Genomic DNA, 16963 nt, shown 5'->3' with positions numbered 1-16963 from the left:
GTCCCTCATCCACCGTATACCGGATGAGGATCCGTCGTCGATCTGGTCATCCCGCTGGTTCAGCCACCCCGTCCTCCACCTCCAAGGAGCTGCCCCGATGTTCCCCTCGTCTTTCGCGCCACCTCCATTCCCACACCGCTGTCTTCACCTGCACCACCGGAAGAGCATCAGCATCACCGTTTCGTTGGATGAAGCTGCCTAATCGGCGCCACCAAAGAGGTTGTACACTAATTGCTGCATTTTCTTCTTGATTCGATCTCACGGTGCTGCCGGCGCTCGTTCCCGAGCCGACACGGCGCGGCTCGATCCACCGCGGCGTCGCCGGCCACTTCCTCCACGGCGTCGCTCCCTCGGCGGCGATGTCCACATCAGTAGGAGCTACTGCTGCTTTATCTCTCGCTCGCGCTGCTACTCTGCTCTTGCTCTCGGTCCCCTACCTGGTCTGCTCTTGCTCTTGCTCGCGCTGCTGCTCTCGCTCTTGCTCTTGCTTGCGATGCTGCTCCGATTTAGCTACACTTCAGTCCACTGAATCGACTTTTGGGTCAGTCGATTTTCAGGGGGTGGGGGGGCTCGCCGGAGTTAAGGAAGAACCAGCCGCAGCGGGGAGGGGGGCTCGCTGGAGAAGTACCCCACTATCTATCTTAGGGTTCAGGGTGGGGGCGGTGGTCGCTGACGGTGGTGGGGCGGTGGCGTGGGGATCACCGAAGAAAAAGCTCGGCATGGGGGAGGGGGCCTGGAGGGATGGCCGGGGCGGCGGCGGACCGGCGGTGGGGAGTGTTTTCGGGGCGGGCGGGGCGGCGCACCGCCGACCGCGGGCGGCGGGGGGCGGCTGTTTGGCCGGTGGTGGCTGGCGGCTCAGGGGGGTAGAGGTTGAAGATGAACTACAGGCCCTTGATTTCGTATCCAATGGCTGCAAAATCGACTGACCAGAGATGAAAAAGTCAGTCGACTGACACGTAGCCTCACCTCTAGTGCGTTCAGTTTCAACAGTAAAATTCAGTTTCGACAGCAAAATTCAGTTTCGACAGTTAAGTTCAGTTTTGACAATTAAATTCAGTTTCGACAGTTAAGTTCATAGATGAGCGGCTGATGTATACATCTAGCAGTTTGTGGTTATGTATTTTACGTCATCTATTGGAGTTGCTATTAGAATTACACTCAGGTTAACGTTGTCTCTCTTGTCCCGCTTCAGCCTCGGTGTCGTACAACTCACCGGAGCTGCTCCAACGACGAAACCCTCCATCACAGCGGAGCAGTACCTCGGGCTCCATCTCCAGACGCCTAAGATCTTCTTCCCCTCCTCCGTCAGCCAAGTCAGCCGGAGCATCCTCACCGGCCAACCCAATCACGCTGAGATCGACATGGCTTCGCCAAAGAGGTTGTACAATTCTTGTGGTTTGACTTAATCTCACCATGCTTCTTTGCATCCTGTGATCTTCCAATTCTTGCGAACCAAACACCCAGATTGGCAGAAATCTTGTGTTTTTAAATTCTCTGTTTTGCACGTGCATTCCTATCCTATTCCTGTCTATTTCCTATCCCTGCATTGTTAGAATCCTCAAATTCAAACAAGCCCTTACACAATTACTTCTGTTACAGATATGTGTCAAAGAAAACCTTGTGTGGTTTGTCCTGCTCCTGCGGTGCTGTGTTCCACCCCAGCTCAGCTGCTCCAACGATGGAAGGGTTCACCACAGCAGGGATCCGCTCTCCAGACTGTCTTTCGCCGCCTCAGACCTTCTTCCCCGCCGCCGGCAGCCACAACAACTGCATTACCATCATCAACTGAGCAGATGACCTTGAGGACTACACGGGTCCGCAAGAGAGGTCGCACTCTTCCGTGTCTGCTGACGTTATGCATCGCTTAATATGATGACATGCTACTTTATCGTTGTGTTCACCTATTAAACTCCAACTCAGGTCCAAACTTATGCTGAAACTTGAGTTTCTAAATGGTTTTGGGGTACATATTGGGGCAGCAATCAGTACTATCTGTCTACTATCTGGTTAATCTCGGGTGTCTACTATGAGTTTCATGTTGGGTGCAAACAAACATTAAAGGAGCCATTATCTGTATTTTTTAACTAAAGGTATTATCTGCCTGCTATCATTGGTTTTGGGTCTATCCACAGTTTGCTACCATCACTCTGGATTTGTGCATGCACTCCTTACATAATCTCGCTATGTTTTATTCCTATGCATGTCAGTTATTGTACATAATGGAACTGAACATGTAGAGCAAAAGAGACGAGCCTTGCGTGGCAATAAAATTTCATGCAGACGTCACTCCATGGTGGGCGCAAAGGTAGCCCCCTCCACCCATTTCGGATCGTAATCAAGAGGAAGATAACTGTTCTGAGGGGGATTCAGAAGCAGAAGACCACTCCTATTTACCCCATGAGGTCTTCGCTCTAACTTGGCATGCTGATGTTGGTTATATCATGCATATGGTGCCTTGCATTGCCTACTTTATACATCAAATATGTCAACTGCTTAGTTTAGACATGCTTTGTGTGAATGCCATCTGTTTAGTTTATTCATCGTTTATGTGAATTATGCAATGCCATCTTGTTTAGCCAGGCATCATATATGTGAATTTTGCAATGCCATCCTGCTTAGCCAGTCATCTTATATGTGAATTATATCAGGCCATCCTTTTTTTCGTTACGTATTACATTTGTCAACAATGTTAGTACATTCAACTACTCTTCGTGTGCATCAGCCATTTGACACGGTGATGGAAAATTCTAGAGTGAAAACAAGGTCTTTAGAGCAGACTATGCTATCTGACGAAGCACATATCTCGCTGGTTATGGATAGCTCCTCAGAGGAGGATTCAGAGACAGATGACCAATCCTATTCCCCCCGAGGTGCATGCTCTAACTTGGCAGGGTTATGTTGCTCATATCGTGCGTATGGTATCTTGCATTGCTATGTCATTTGCTTAGTTTAGACATGATTTGTGTGAATGCCACCTGTTTAGTGTCTAATTACCATATATGTGAATTATGCAATGCCATCTTTTTGAAAGACATTATATATGTGAATTATGCAATGCTATCTTGTTGCAAGGCATTATATATGTGAATTATGCAATGTCATGCTGTTTATCCAAGCGCCATATATGTGAATTATATCATGCCGTCCTTTTTTTGTATTTCTCATTGCTTTTGTCGACAATGTTTGTATATTTAACTGCTCTTCCTGTGCATCAGCCATTTGAATTGGTGATGGAGAAATCTGGAGTGAAAACAAGGTCTTCAGAGCAGACAATGCTACCTGGTGAAGCAGATATGTTGCTGGTTACAGATAGCTCTTCAGAGGAGGATTCAGAGGCAGATGACCAGTCCTATTATCCCCCTGAGGTGTATGCTCAAACTTGGCAGGGTTATATTACTCATATCATGCATATGATGTATTGCAATGTTTAGTTTTTACATCATATACACGATATTGAATGCCATCTCCTTAGTTGACACATCATATATGCGATTGCCCTCTGCTCACTTCCTTAGTATATATATATATATATCATATATTTGAATTATATCATGCCATGATGTTTACATAGACAGCATGTATCTGAATTATGGCATGCCAACCCATTTTCTAAAGACATAATATAGTTATATCATCTCATCCTGTTCACATAGTCATCATATTTTGAATTATGTCATTCTATCTGTGAATTATATCATGCCATCATGTTTCCATCGACGACATGTTTGTGATTTATGGCATGCCAACCACTTTAATAGACACATCGTATAGTTATATCATGTCATCCTGTTTACATAGTCATCATATTTTGAAGTATGTCATTCTATCCTGTTTAGTTAGCCATCATACATGTGAAATTGTGTCATGCTATCCTGTTTAATTAGCCATCATACATTTGAAATTTTGTCCTGCTATTCTGTTTGGTTAGACAACATAAATGTGAATTATTTCATGCCCTGTTTTCTTCCCTACTATCCATTGCACCTATCTATCTTACAATGTCTGTACATTCAATTACTTTTCTTGTTTATCAGCCATTTCAATTGGAGGGGGTGATGGCAGTATGTGTGGGAGTAAAAACATGGTCTTCAGAAAAGATCGTGCTACCTGTCGATGGAGATAGAACCACGGTTGTACTTGCCCAAGAACCAGCCCCACCACACATAATCCAGACTCACGCAGATTGTACCCATACCCAGTTGGACAAAGAACCAGCTACACCCCTTCTAACCCCAACCCCAGCAGATAGTAACCCAGTTCCCGTTGACACAACACCGTCTCCACCACAGAGCACCCAAACACGAGCAGTTAGTAAGGCAACTGCAGTGCCCAAAGCACGAGGACCACCACTCCGAACCCCAAGTCAACGCTTAAAGAAGAAGAAGAATTGTTCTCAGGTCAGGTTCCATAGCTATGGTTCATACTACTTTGCTCTTGCATCACTGTATTTACTCATACCAACTAATTTCAAATTTGAAGGATGCAATTGAAACTCCAATGGCGCAACAGGTATGTTTTAAACCTGTTTCTTTAACGTGTTTGCTATTGTAACTTGCTCTATGTTGATTTCAGTTTCAATTGAATAAACAGTTATGTTCTCATGCCATGCACATTACAAGTGTTGTTATTGCTGTGTAGTTTCCCACACTTATATTCTGTCTATGCTGCTTTGTCTTAAATAGATATGATTCGAACTATATCTATCTTGATTTGGCAACATAAAGTAGAATGATATAGACCATACAGTGAGCATACTACATAGATATATGTTTGTTTCATGCTGTTATCGTGTCCACCTTACTACTGAACTGGTTTACCAAAATGAGTTTCATATACTACATTGTAAACCTGTGATGTGTTTGTTTGTTTCTCCTTTAGAACACAACTAAAATATTGGAGAAGAGTACCCCGTTATGCAATGGTAAAGGAAGTAATGCAGATCAGGTTGAAGATAGTGGGACATCCCTGTTGTTCTCCAAGAAAGCTGATAAAAACTATATTCAAGACACTGAGACAACCCCAAAGTCCTGTCTTGATGTAGTGTTCGAGTTACTGGTTACTACTGCTGGCACCAGCTCTTCATACTCGCTGCCTGAATCAGTTCGGCTTCTTGAGTCTCAACTTCAAGTTGAAAGACATCGATCAGATGTTATGCGACAGGAAGCCGAAGGACTGAGGAAGTCCCTGCAGAATTCAGATGCATACTTTCTGGTGCAACAGCAAGTGCTGGAGGATTTAAGCGCCAAACAAGAGAAAGTTAATAAGCTTGCTAAGCATCTTGCCAGCATTATGGGTACCCAGGATATTGTTTGTTGAGACCTTCTGAAGTGGTTTCAGTTCTGGACTTGTTTTGCTGCGGCGTTTATATGCTGCTTTGTTCCCTACATTTGCATTTGTGGCGAACTTTGATGCCCAGTGGATGTAATATGTGTAATAGTCGTGATAGCCTAGCGTAAGTTACTTGCTTATTTATTTCCGTTGTCTTGTTTATTTGTTTTCTTGTAGTCAGTGCAGTTCTTTTTCCGCGGTTTGCTAGTGGCCGAAATAACCTATTTTTTAAAACTAGGCCACATTAACAATGGGCTACATATTTACTGTAGTTAACATGGGCCCCCTACGGGCCGTAGAAACAATGGGCCTTCTAAGGGCCGTGGAAACAATGGGCCTTCTACGGGGCGTAGACACAATGGGCCTTCTACGGGGCGTAGACACAATGGGCCTTCTACGGGCCGTTTCATCAATGGGCCTTCTACGGGCCGTATGATCGGTTGGCCAAACATGGGCCAATAACAGACCACATTATGGCCATAAATGGGCTAGAGTTGAAATCGTCCGTTCATGGGCCGACCATAACGGGCCGTCGTTAATAGGCCGTATTTGACGACGCTATGAAAACGGCCCAACGTATTAACGGGCCACAAATGGGCCGACTGTAACCACGGGCTGTATTTGGCCCACAAGCAGAAAATGACAGTAACGGGTCGAAAGTAAACGAATGCTGGAAATGAGCCCAAGAATAAATGGGCCCTAAGAAGGCCGAAAGATAACATGGGCTGGAAACGGCCCAACGGAATAATGGGCCGTCAATAGGTATAAAGTGATACAGTGTTCATTACGGGCCAGTTTTACCACGGGCTGTTAATGGGCCGAGGGTTACTAAGGGCCTCATATGGGCCAAAAGATGTCATGGGCCATACATGGGCCGGAAGTTAAAACGGGCTGGAATTATATTGGACGGCCCAGATGACGCTACTGGGCCTAATTCAGATAGGCCGTAAACGGGCCCTGGGTTAGCGGGCTGTAAATGGGCTATATGCGAATAGGCCGTTAACAGGCTTGCCGTGGGCCGGCCCGCCACCTTTTGACCAAGTCAAACGGGCCGGCCTTTTCACAGGAATGGGCCTCTGTTGGGCCGTGCCACGTGTCGACGTATCATAGGCGCTTTGGGTCCAATGAGTGGATGACGTCTGTCCCAACGGTGAGCTGACACGTGTTTCCTCCAGCCAATGATGATTTTACACGTGGAAAATCCCCATTAGTCGGGGCTGTTAACGAGTTATCGGATCCAAAACCGGACCCGATAGCTTAACGGGGTTCCGTTACGGTGGATGCCACGTCTCGGTCACCCTTGATGAAAGCACTTTTATGACGCGCGATTTATCGTCATGGAAGTGGACACTTCCGTGATGATAATTTTGGTAATGTCATGGAACACTTCTACGATAGCACAGGGATGACTATCTTGATTCTGTCATAAATTTGTCATGGATGTACATGCATGACAGAAAACGTGACCTACTGTGACAAACACGTATCATCACGGGAGTGTATTTTTTATAGTGTTCCCTGGTGCCCATGGCGAACTACTCGCTGAATCCGGTGCCCTTCCTTCCCCCGGGCTTCGTCGTCGAGTCTGGCCCGGCTGACCGCCTGGTGCGCAGCGGTATGGTGGTAGGCCCCATTGCGCCGCTCAACCACGACTTCCTCGCCATCGCCGAAGCTAGCCACTCTGTTCCTCTGCATCGGCGCGCAGCCATCCGCGCCACCGTTGAAGGTCTGTTGCATGAATCCCAGCTCTTCACAACTGAAGCTTCTGATCATCCTTTCGGCATTGGCATTTTTTGGGTTTGCGGATTCCTTTATGCGTGATACTGCGGTGGCCACCCCGCTGGAGCTCGAGGATGAGGATCTCCTCATCACGTTTGTGCCCCATAATGAGGCCCTGAATCGCCACACCACATCTTTTGGCCCTGAAGTCCGGTTAATGTTTTTTGGATTTCCGTATGACTATCAGACCGACTACTACATCACCAAAGCTTTGGGTGGTTATGTCTCCCCGGTCAGTTGGTACAATCCGCGTCAAGACAGAAGGTACATTCTTCTCAAAGATCGCGTTATTCGCCTGCGTCTGATTCCCAAGAGTTTGGTGGTCTATCAATTGGGTGGTGCTCGAGATTGCTGGAAAGGCAAGTTACGATCCTGCATAGCAATGACTGAAACGGGTTGATTCCCGACGTTCTTGCTCCCAGTGAAGAACCACCCCCATCAGACGGCAACCCTCATCCACAGTTTGGCCCGAGCTCACCGCCGAACAACTGTACCAGCAGCAGGTGCATAATTGGCTGGTTCAGAATGGCACACCACCTGCTGGAGTTGCAAACCAGGGCAATGGCCAGAACAATGCTGCTTGGGGTGACTGGCCTCCACCCCCCGCACCTCCACTGCCGCCGATTCCTCCTCATCTGGTGAATTATCAGGCCTGGCTAGCTGCACAAGAACTAACTGTCCAACATGGACTAGTGCCTGAAGATAATCTGACTAATAATGCAATGGAGGCCTGGAATGACACCTTTTATGCATTTGATGAAAGCTCTGATGACACTGCGATGATCTTGATCCCTCTGAATGCACCTGTCTACCAGCAACCTGCCGCTCCAACCTCTGTTACTGTCTCTGTGGCTTTACACAACCATGGCATTCAGTTTGGACTGTCAGCTCAAGGGTCTGATCTTGTCAACCTCCTTCTGAATGATCCAATTCCTCGTCAGCAGCTCAACACTTATATTTTTCACGCTCTAACCCTATGATTGCTGCTATCGGCCCATGGAGTGCTGGCTATGGTCTTAGGCCTGATAACATGGATATTGTTGTCATAGTGTCCTCTGATGCAAATGGGATCAGTTTCTCTCAGTGCCCCGATGCACCTTCTTCTGCCTCCTCAGTGGTTATTGAAGAAATCCAAGAAGAAACTCTACACAACACGCTGCCAAATCCTACAACCATTGATCTGCTACTTACAATCACTGGGACAACTACTAGTTCGCCTGAAGATCACCATGTCAGAATGGAGTCTGACCCGCTTGGGCTCGCTGCTCTCAATGCTATCACCATGCCATCTGGCCCGGTGATCACCTGTGGGCGCCGTACCCGTCCTCCTGCCCCCATCTACACTACTGAGGTGCGCCGCAGCAACCGCTCCAACAAATATAATGGCTTCAAAATGTAGTAGATAACTGACACCCGCCCTATTATCTCTCGGGTTAAACCTCGGCTGGTGCCTTCAATTGGATCTTCCTCTTCCGCTCGGGCTTCCCAGGGTGAGATTATACCTCCCACGCCAGTCCAAGTCCTGCAAGAGATTGACATCAACAGGTGCACGGTCCCTCCTGCTGAACTGTCTGAAGAAATTCTCACTCCTGCACCCTCCACAACTGCTGCAACAGCGACCTCCTCTCCACATGAGCCAGAGGGCGAGTCTGCTGACCATAGGGCCTAAAGCCATCCTTTTGCATGCCACCTTTGCATAGTTGGAATGTGCTCTGTTGGAACATCCGTGGTTTGAATTCCAATGACAAACAACTTGCCCTGAATAATGCGGTTCGCTCTAGTGGTTGTTCAGTGATTTGCCTACAGGAGACTAAAAAGACATCTTTTGATTTATCGTTTATTAATACTTGTTGTCCTCGGCAGTTTGATAAATTTGCTTTTGTCCCTTCTCAAGGGGCCTCGGGGGGTTTGGTTACTATTTGGAAAAGCTCTGATTTCTCTGGTAATGTCATATATTCATCTGAGTTTGCCCTGGTTATTAATTTTACGAGTACCTTATCTGCTCAATCGTGGTCTCTAGCCAACGTATATGGGCCTTGCTCGGGTGACGCATGTGTGGCCTTTACAAAATGGCTTTACGATATTGACATTCCCTCCACGCAAGACTGGCTCCTTCTCGGTGATTTCAACTATATTCAAGCACCTGATAACCGTAACAAGCCCGGGGGCTGTCCTCATGACACGTGTACGTTTAATGATATTATCCGCAAGCAAAGACTAATTGAACTACCCATAAAAGGCCGATCCTACACCTTGAGCAACATGCAACAAGACCCCCTGCTTGAACAATTAGATTGGTTCTTTACCTCGCTCCACTGGACTAATGCTTAGCCAAACACCATGGTTAAACCTCTAGGTAAGCCTGTCTCCGACCATGTCCCTTGTCTGGTTTTTGTCCAAACTTCTATACCTCGCAGCAATTTTTTAGATTCGAACCCCACTGGATTCTGCACCCTGGCTTCACAGATCTAGTTCAAGAGGTTTGGAACAGACCAGTCAGATCCCTTAATGCTGCGATAGTTCTCTGCCGCAAATTCAAAGCACTCCGGCACGCTCTGAAACTTTGGAGTAAAAATCTCTCTTGCCTGTCAGTGGCCATCGCAAACTGTAATGAGATCTTGGCTCAAATTGATGAGCTCGAAAACAATAGACCCTTGTCAATACCTGAGACGAATTTTCGCACCATCCTCAAGAAACATCTGCTGCACCTTCTCAACTATCAAAACCAATACTGGAGGAAACGTTGACCATTCGTTGGATCAAATTCGGAGACGAAAACACAAAGTTCTTCCAAGCTGTTGCCACTGAATGGTTCAGACATAACAATATTGCGAGCTTCAGAAATGATGAGGGGGAAACTGTGGATGATCATGCTGGGAAAGAAGCTCTGCTCTTCCAAACTTATACTGAACGCTTGGGCACCTCTCGCCCGACTGAAATGAAATTTAACCTCCCAGACATCATCCAGCGCCACACAAACCTGGACCACCTTACTACTCCGTTTACACATGCTGAAATTGACGAGGTGATTAAGGAAATGCCAGCTGATCGTGCACCTGGTCCCGACGGATTCAGCGGAGCCTTCCTCAAAGCGTGTTGGCCACTCATTAAACATGATTTCTATTCTTTGTGTGACCAATTCCATGAAGGCAGCCTGGACCTCCCAAGTATAATCGATGGGCTCATTACTCTAATCCCAAAAAACAACTCCCCTGAGACTGTGAATGATTATAGGCCAATCACGTTGCTAAACTGCTGCCTAAAGCTGATCACCAAGCTCCTTGCTAATCGGTTGCAGCGCGTCATCCTGCAAATTATCCACACGAACCAATATGGCTTCATCAAGGGGCATACGATCCAGGACTGTCTTGCATGGGCCTTTCAGTATATTCATCAATGTCAAACTTCGAAGCGAGAAATTATCCTCCTAAAACTAGATTTCGCCAAAGCCTTCGATACAATTGAGCACGCCCCCATGCTTAACATCATGAAACACATGGGTTTTAATGACAAGTGGCCATCCTGGATTGATAGCATCTTCTCCACTGGTCGATCCTCTATTCTGCTTAACGGGGTTCCTGGCCATCAGTTCCATTGTCGCAGCGGGGTGCGCCAAGGGGATCCACTTTCCCCCCTTATTTTTGTGTTAGCCGCTGACCTCCTCATGGCCGCCATCAATGCTGCTTTCCGACAAGGCCGAATCCAGCTGCCTTTCCCATGTGCCGGGCAAACAGAATATCTGGTGGTCCAATACGCGGATGATACGATTTTGGTAATGCCGGCATGCACACAACAAGCAACCATCATCAAAGGGATCCTGACCGATTATGCATCATCCATTGGCTTGCGGATTAATTTCCATAAATCCACGCTCATCCCAATCAACCTCTCTATGGATGCAGCTGCTATTTTCGCAAATTTGTTCGAGTGCTCGGTTGGGTCAATGCCATTCACATACCTCGGCTCGCCTCTCGGTACGTCCAAACCCACCGTCCTGGATCTCATGCCGCTTGTTTGTAGTGCTGAACGCCGCCTCACCTCTACTATCACGATGATGTCCTATGGAGGCAAACTATCCTAGCATAATGCAACCATTACTTCTCTCCTCATCTATGCCATGTGCACGCTCAAGTTCCCCCCTAAACTGACCGAGATGCTTGACAAGATCAGGAGGAGATATCTTTGGACCAAGAAAACTAAACAAGGTGACAAGTGCAACTCCTTAGCTGCTTGGGAATTGGTCTACAAACCCAAAAATCTTGGAGGCCTCGGGGTCATCAACATTAAGCTGCAAAATGACGCATTGCTCCTGATTTCTTCACAAGTTTTATAACAAGATGGATATACCATGGGTGCAGCTTTTATGGAACACATACTACATGGACAAGATACCGCATGCAATGGCACCGATTGGCTCGTTTTGGTGGCGCGACAGCCTGAAGCTCACCCCCATCTTCCATGGTATATCACAGGTGCAGGTGGTGTCGGGCACGACAACGCTGTTTTGGAAGGATCACTGGGGCAATGATGTATTACAATCCTCACACCCCCACGCTTTCTCCTTTGCCATGCATGAAGACGTGTCCATAAAGGGTTTCTTGGACAGCATGACACTCGCTGAGGCCTTCCACCTTCCACTATCCCCCCAGGCTTTGAATGAGGTGCGGGACATCCAAATGGTTTCATCCCAGATGAGCCCGACCTCCACCATTAATGACGTCTGGTACTATGTTTGGGGCAAGACGGATTATAAACCAGCAGAATACTATCAATACTTTTTCAGAGATGCAATCATTCATCCTATCTTCAAATGCTTATGGCGCTCTTACTGCATCATGAGGATTAAAGTCTTCGGGTGGCTCTTACTCCTTGACAGGCTCAACACACGCAACATGCTAAAACGCCGGCATTATGACATAGGTGATGATCATAGTTGTCTCCTGTGTGGGGGCCCAGAGGAAGAAACGGTGGATCATATGATCTTTACTTGCCCTTTTAGTGAAAGCTGCTGGCAAAAACTTGGTATCACCTGGCTAGGGTTCGATTGTCGACTGCACCTGTTGCAAACCACCAAAGACACCTGGGACGGCCCCCTTTTCTTCGACACATTCCTCGTGGCAGCTTGGAGCTTGTGGAAGGAAAGGAACAACAAGCATTTTAGAAGGGTGGACCCTACCATCGACGCCTGGCTTCGGAGGTTCAAGAAGGACTTTGGCCTACTACAACACAGAACCAAGAGGGCTCATTCTGCCCACACCTCCTCTTTCATAGCTGATCTTTGAATAAGTAGATTCTATAGTACATCCTCTACCTGTCCTGTTTCCCACCTCTGGCCGATCACTGCTATCGGTGTGGTGGTTGGCATGATTGTAAATATGATGTAATTGTGTAAGCACCTACATTATATATGAAAACACAGTAGGGGCCTCTCCTACGGTCCTTCTCCTAAAAAATACTTCAAGCATACTAATAAAGCAATCATGTCTTCTCAAAATAACATGGCCAAATAAAGTTATCCCTACAAAATCATATGGTCTGGCTAAGCTCCATCTTCATCACACAAAGTATTTCATCATGCACAACCCCGGTGTTAGCCAAGAATTATTTCATACATTAATGTTCTCAAACTTTTTCAACTTTCACGCAACACATAAGCGTGAGCCATGGATATATCACTATGGGTGGAATAGAATATGCTGGTTGTGGAGAAGACAAAAAGAAGGAGAAAGTCTCACATCAACTAGGCAAATTAATAGGCTATGGAGATGCCCATCAATTGATATCGATGCGAGTGAGTAGGGATTGCCATGCAACGGATGCACTAGAGCTATAAGTTTATGAAAGCTCAAAAAGAAACTAAGTTGGTGTGCATCCAACTCGCTTGCTCATGAAGACCTAGTGAAATTTTAGGAAGCCCATAATTGGAATATACAAGCCAAGTTATATAATGAAAAATTCCCACTAGTATATGAAAGTGACAAAATAGGAGACTCTCTATCATGAAGAACATGGTGCTACTTTGAAGCACAAGTGTGGAAAAAGGATAGTAACATTGTCCCTTCTCTCTTTTTCTCCCATTTTTTCTTTTTCTTTTTCTTTTTGTTTGGGCTTCTTTGGCCTCTTTTTTTTATTTGGGCTTCTTTGGCCTCTTTTAAAGTCCGGAGACTCATCCCAACTTGTGAGGGAATCATAGCTTCCATCATCCTTTCCTCACATGGGACAATGCTCTAATAATGATGATCATCAGACTTTTATTTACTTACAACTCAAGAATTACAACTCAATACTAGAACAAAATATGACTCTATATGAATGCCTAATGCATATCAGAACAATATGACAATGATGATGTGTGTCACAATAAACGGAACGGTGGAAGTTGCATGGCAATATATCTCGGAATGGCAAGGGAAATGCCATAATAGGTAGGTATGGTGGCTGTTTTGAGGAAGGATATATGGTGGGTTTAGTGCACCAGCGAAAGTTGCGCGATACTAGAGAGGCTAGCAATGGTGGAAGGGTGAGTGTGCGTATAATCAATGGACTCAACATTAGTCATAAAGAACTAACATACTTATTGCAAAAGTCTATTAGTTATCGAAACAAAGTACTTCACGCAAGCTCCAAGGGGAAGGGTTGGTAGGAGTTAACCATCGCGCGATCCCAACCTCCACACAAAGGATGGCAATCAAAAAATAAAGGGATAATTAGATTTATGCCCCTAGTTGTGTCCCACTCGTCTGTTTTACCCCTACTTCCCAAAAGTCACCGGTTCTGTCCAAATCACTTTGCTCCTCTTATGCTTTTGCCCTTTGACCGTTTGACCGTCACTTTGAAAACTTCATAACTAATTCATACTAAATCAGAAAAATGCAAATAAGATACCAAAATGTTCATAAAAACATCACCTATATGTCAGTGTCATTTGCATTCATGAAAAAAGTGTTGGAAAGTGCCCATCAGAGTTTTAGCTCTTATGCTACCACCATGAATAGTAAAATCTAAAAAAGTTCAAAAAAATTCAAAAAAAATTTGGTGGCAAAGAATGAGAAATGTTTTAAGTGACTACGAAGTTTCATCAAGGAATAACATTCGTGGGTGCCGCGGCAAAAAAAACAATCAGCACTCCAAAATAGATTATTTTTTTGCCACGACTTCCACGAATGTCGTTCCCTAATGAAACTTGGCAAGCACTTAGAACACTTGTCATTCCTTGCCACCATATTTTTTTGGTTTTTTTGAATTTTTTAGAGTTTACTATTCATGGTGGTATCAAAAGAGCTAAAACTCGGATGTGCACTTTCCAACACTTTTTTCATGAATGCAAGTGACACTGACATATAGGTGATGTTTTTCTGAACATTTTGGTATCTTATTTGCATTTTTTGATTTTGTATGAATTAGTTATGAAGTTTTCAAACTGACGGTCAAACGGTCAAAGGGCAAAAGCATAAGAGGATCAAAGTGACTTGGACAGAACCGGTGACTTTTGGGAATTAGGGGTAAAACAGATGAGTGGGACACAACTAGGGGCATAAATCTAATTATCCCAAAAATAAATCATGCTCCGACTTCATCACATAACGGTTCACCTTACGTGCATGCTACGGGAATCACAAACTTTAACACAAGTATTTCTACCAATCCACAATTAATCACTAGCACGACTCTAATATCACCATCTTTATATCTCAAAACAAATGCAAGGAATCAAACTTCTCCTATATTCAATGCACTCTATATGAAAGTTTTTATTATATCCCTCTTGGATGCCCATCATATTAGGACTAAATTCGAAACCTAAGCAAATTACCACGTTGTATAAGACTTTCAAAATAATATAAGTGAAGCATGAGAGTTCACCAATTTCTATAAAATAATGCCGCCGCCGTGCTCTAAAAAGATATAAGTGAAGCACTAGAGCAAAAACTGCCTAGCTCAAAAGATATAAGCAAAGCACATAAAGTATTCTAATAAATTCACGATTAATGCGTGCCCCTCTCAAAAGGTGTGTAAAGCAAGGATGATTGTGGTAAACTAAAAAACAGATACGCATATCATACAAGGCGCTCCAAGCAAAACACATATCATGTGGTGAATAAAAATATAGCCTCAAGTAAATTCACCGATGGATTGAAAACGAAAGAGGGGATGCGATCCGGGGCATCCCCAAGCTTTGATGCTTGTTAGTCTTTAAATATTACCTTGGGGTGCCTTGGGAATCCCCAAGCTTAGGCTCTTGCCACTCCTTATTCTGTTGTCCATCAAATCTTTACCCAAAACTTGAAAACTTCACAACACAAAACTCAACAGAAAACTCATAAGCTCCGTTAGTATAAGAAAAGCAAATCACCACTTAGGTACTGTTGCGAACTTCTTCTAAATTTAATATGGTGTTATATCTACTTATTCCAACTTCTCCAGGGTTCATACCCCCTGATACTACCCATAGATTCATCAAAATAAGCAAAGAACACAATAAAAATAGAATCTGTCTAAAACATAACAGTCTATAGTAATCAGGAAACTTCGTACACTTCTGTAACTTCAACACTTCTGAAAGATTAGGAAAATATAGGAAATTTGTATATCAATCTTGTGTTAAAAATTCAGTACCAAGTCACGTTCCTGTGAATTATCAAAATTATTTTACTGGACGCAGAAGTTTCTGTTTTTCTGCAAAATCAAATCAACTATCTTCCAAATCATCCCAAAGGTCTTACTTGGCACAAACACTAATTTAAAACATGAAAAAACCTCTAACCAGAGGCTAGAAGATATATTTTTTAGAAAACAAGAACAAAAAGTAGAAACAAAAATAAAATCGGGTTGCCTGCCAACAAGTGCTATTGTTTAACGCTCCTAGCTAGGCATATTGCAATGACCTAGGTATTGTCATCTAATTCCTTCTTAACCAAATCTCCAAAAACTTCTCTTAGCAAATCTTTGTTTTCTTTTCTATCCTTTCTAATATGTGAACTTAATTCATGGAAAGGACTTTGATTAGTGATTTTAACGTTCATAAACCCATAATCCGGATCGTCACCATAAATATCATCGTATAATACACGTATCTCATTTTTTATGGGTTCCTTAGTCATCCCCTCCATCCAATCATCATTAAATCCTACATAAATTCCCCGAGTTACCCAATCAAATTTATCATAAGTATCAAGGTAAAGGGCTTGAGTAATTTCTGAGTAAGGGACTCTTCTCCTAAGATTGTTACTATAAGCATGATAATCTCTAGATTCCAAACTACGCAAAGTCTCTTTATCGTGGAGAATCTCTTCAATTGGAGGATGTTCAATATTCTTATAGTAGAAAACATAAATTTCCCTAGCCTATTGTATTATTAAATCAAACTCTCGCATAAGAATAATGATTGCAATTTTTTTAGCCTTAGGATGGAGTATATTGGGAAGTTCATAAAATATCTTTTGTAGAACGGGATGAATGTGCACAAATTTTCTCTCTAGTTTAGCAACAAGCATAACAATAGCATCCGCATAGAAATTTGTATCAAGAAGAATAGATCCCTTATTAATTGGCACAACTCCTGTGCAATCAAAGAATTCTTGGATAACGCTCTTCCCAATAATATTACCATCACCCACATGAATTTTTTTGCCTTAAGATCAGAGGGAGTTTCGGTTTCATGATCTAAAGAACAAGATCCAAATTTTTCCTCAAGATTATTAGTAAGATCCTCATAATTTTCGATGACAACCTCCCCATATTCAGACATGGCGGCAAGAAAACAATCTAGCACACAAGAACCAAAAAGCAAACGAAAAGACGAACGGAAGAAGGGCGAATAAAAAGGGAAATATTTTTGTGTTTTTTTGAAAACATT

This window comes from Aegilops tauschii, chromosome 4 (assembly GCF_002575655.3).
Source record: "Aegilops tauschii subsp. strangulata cultivar AL8/78 chromosome 4, Aet v6.0, whole genome shotgun sequence".
Classification (NCBI taxonomy): Eukaryota; Viridiplantae; Streptophyta; class Magnoliopsida; order Poales; family Poaceae; genus Aegilops; species Aegilops tauschii.
This window is presented reverse-complemented; position numbering follows the sequence as displayed.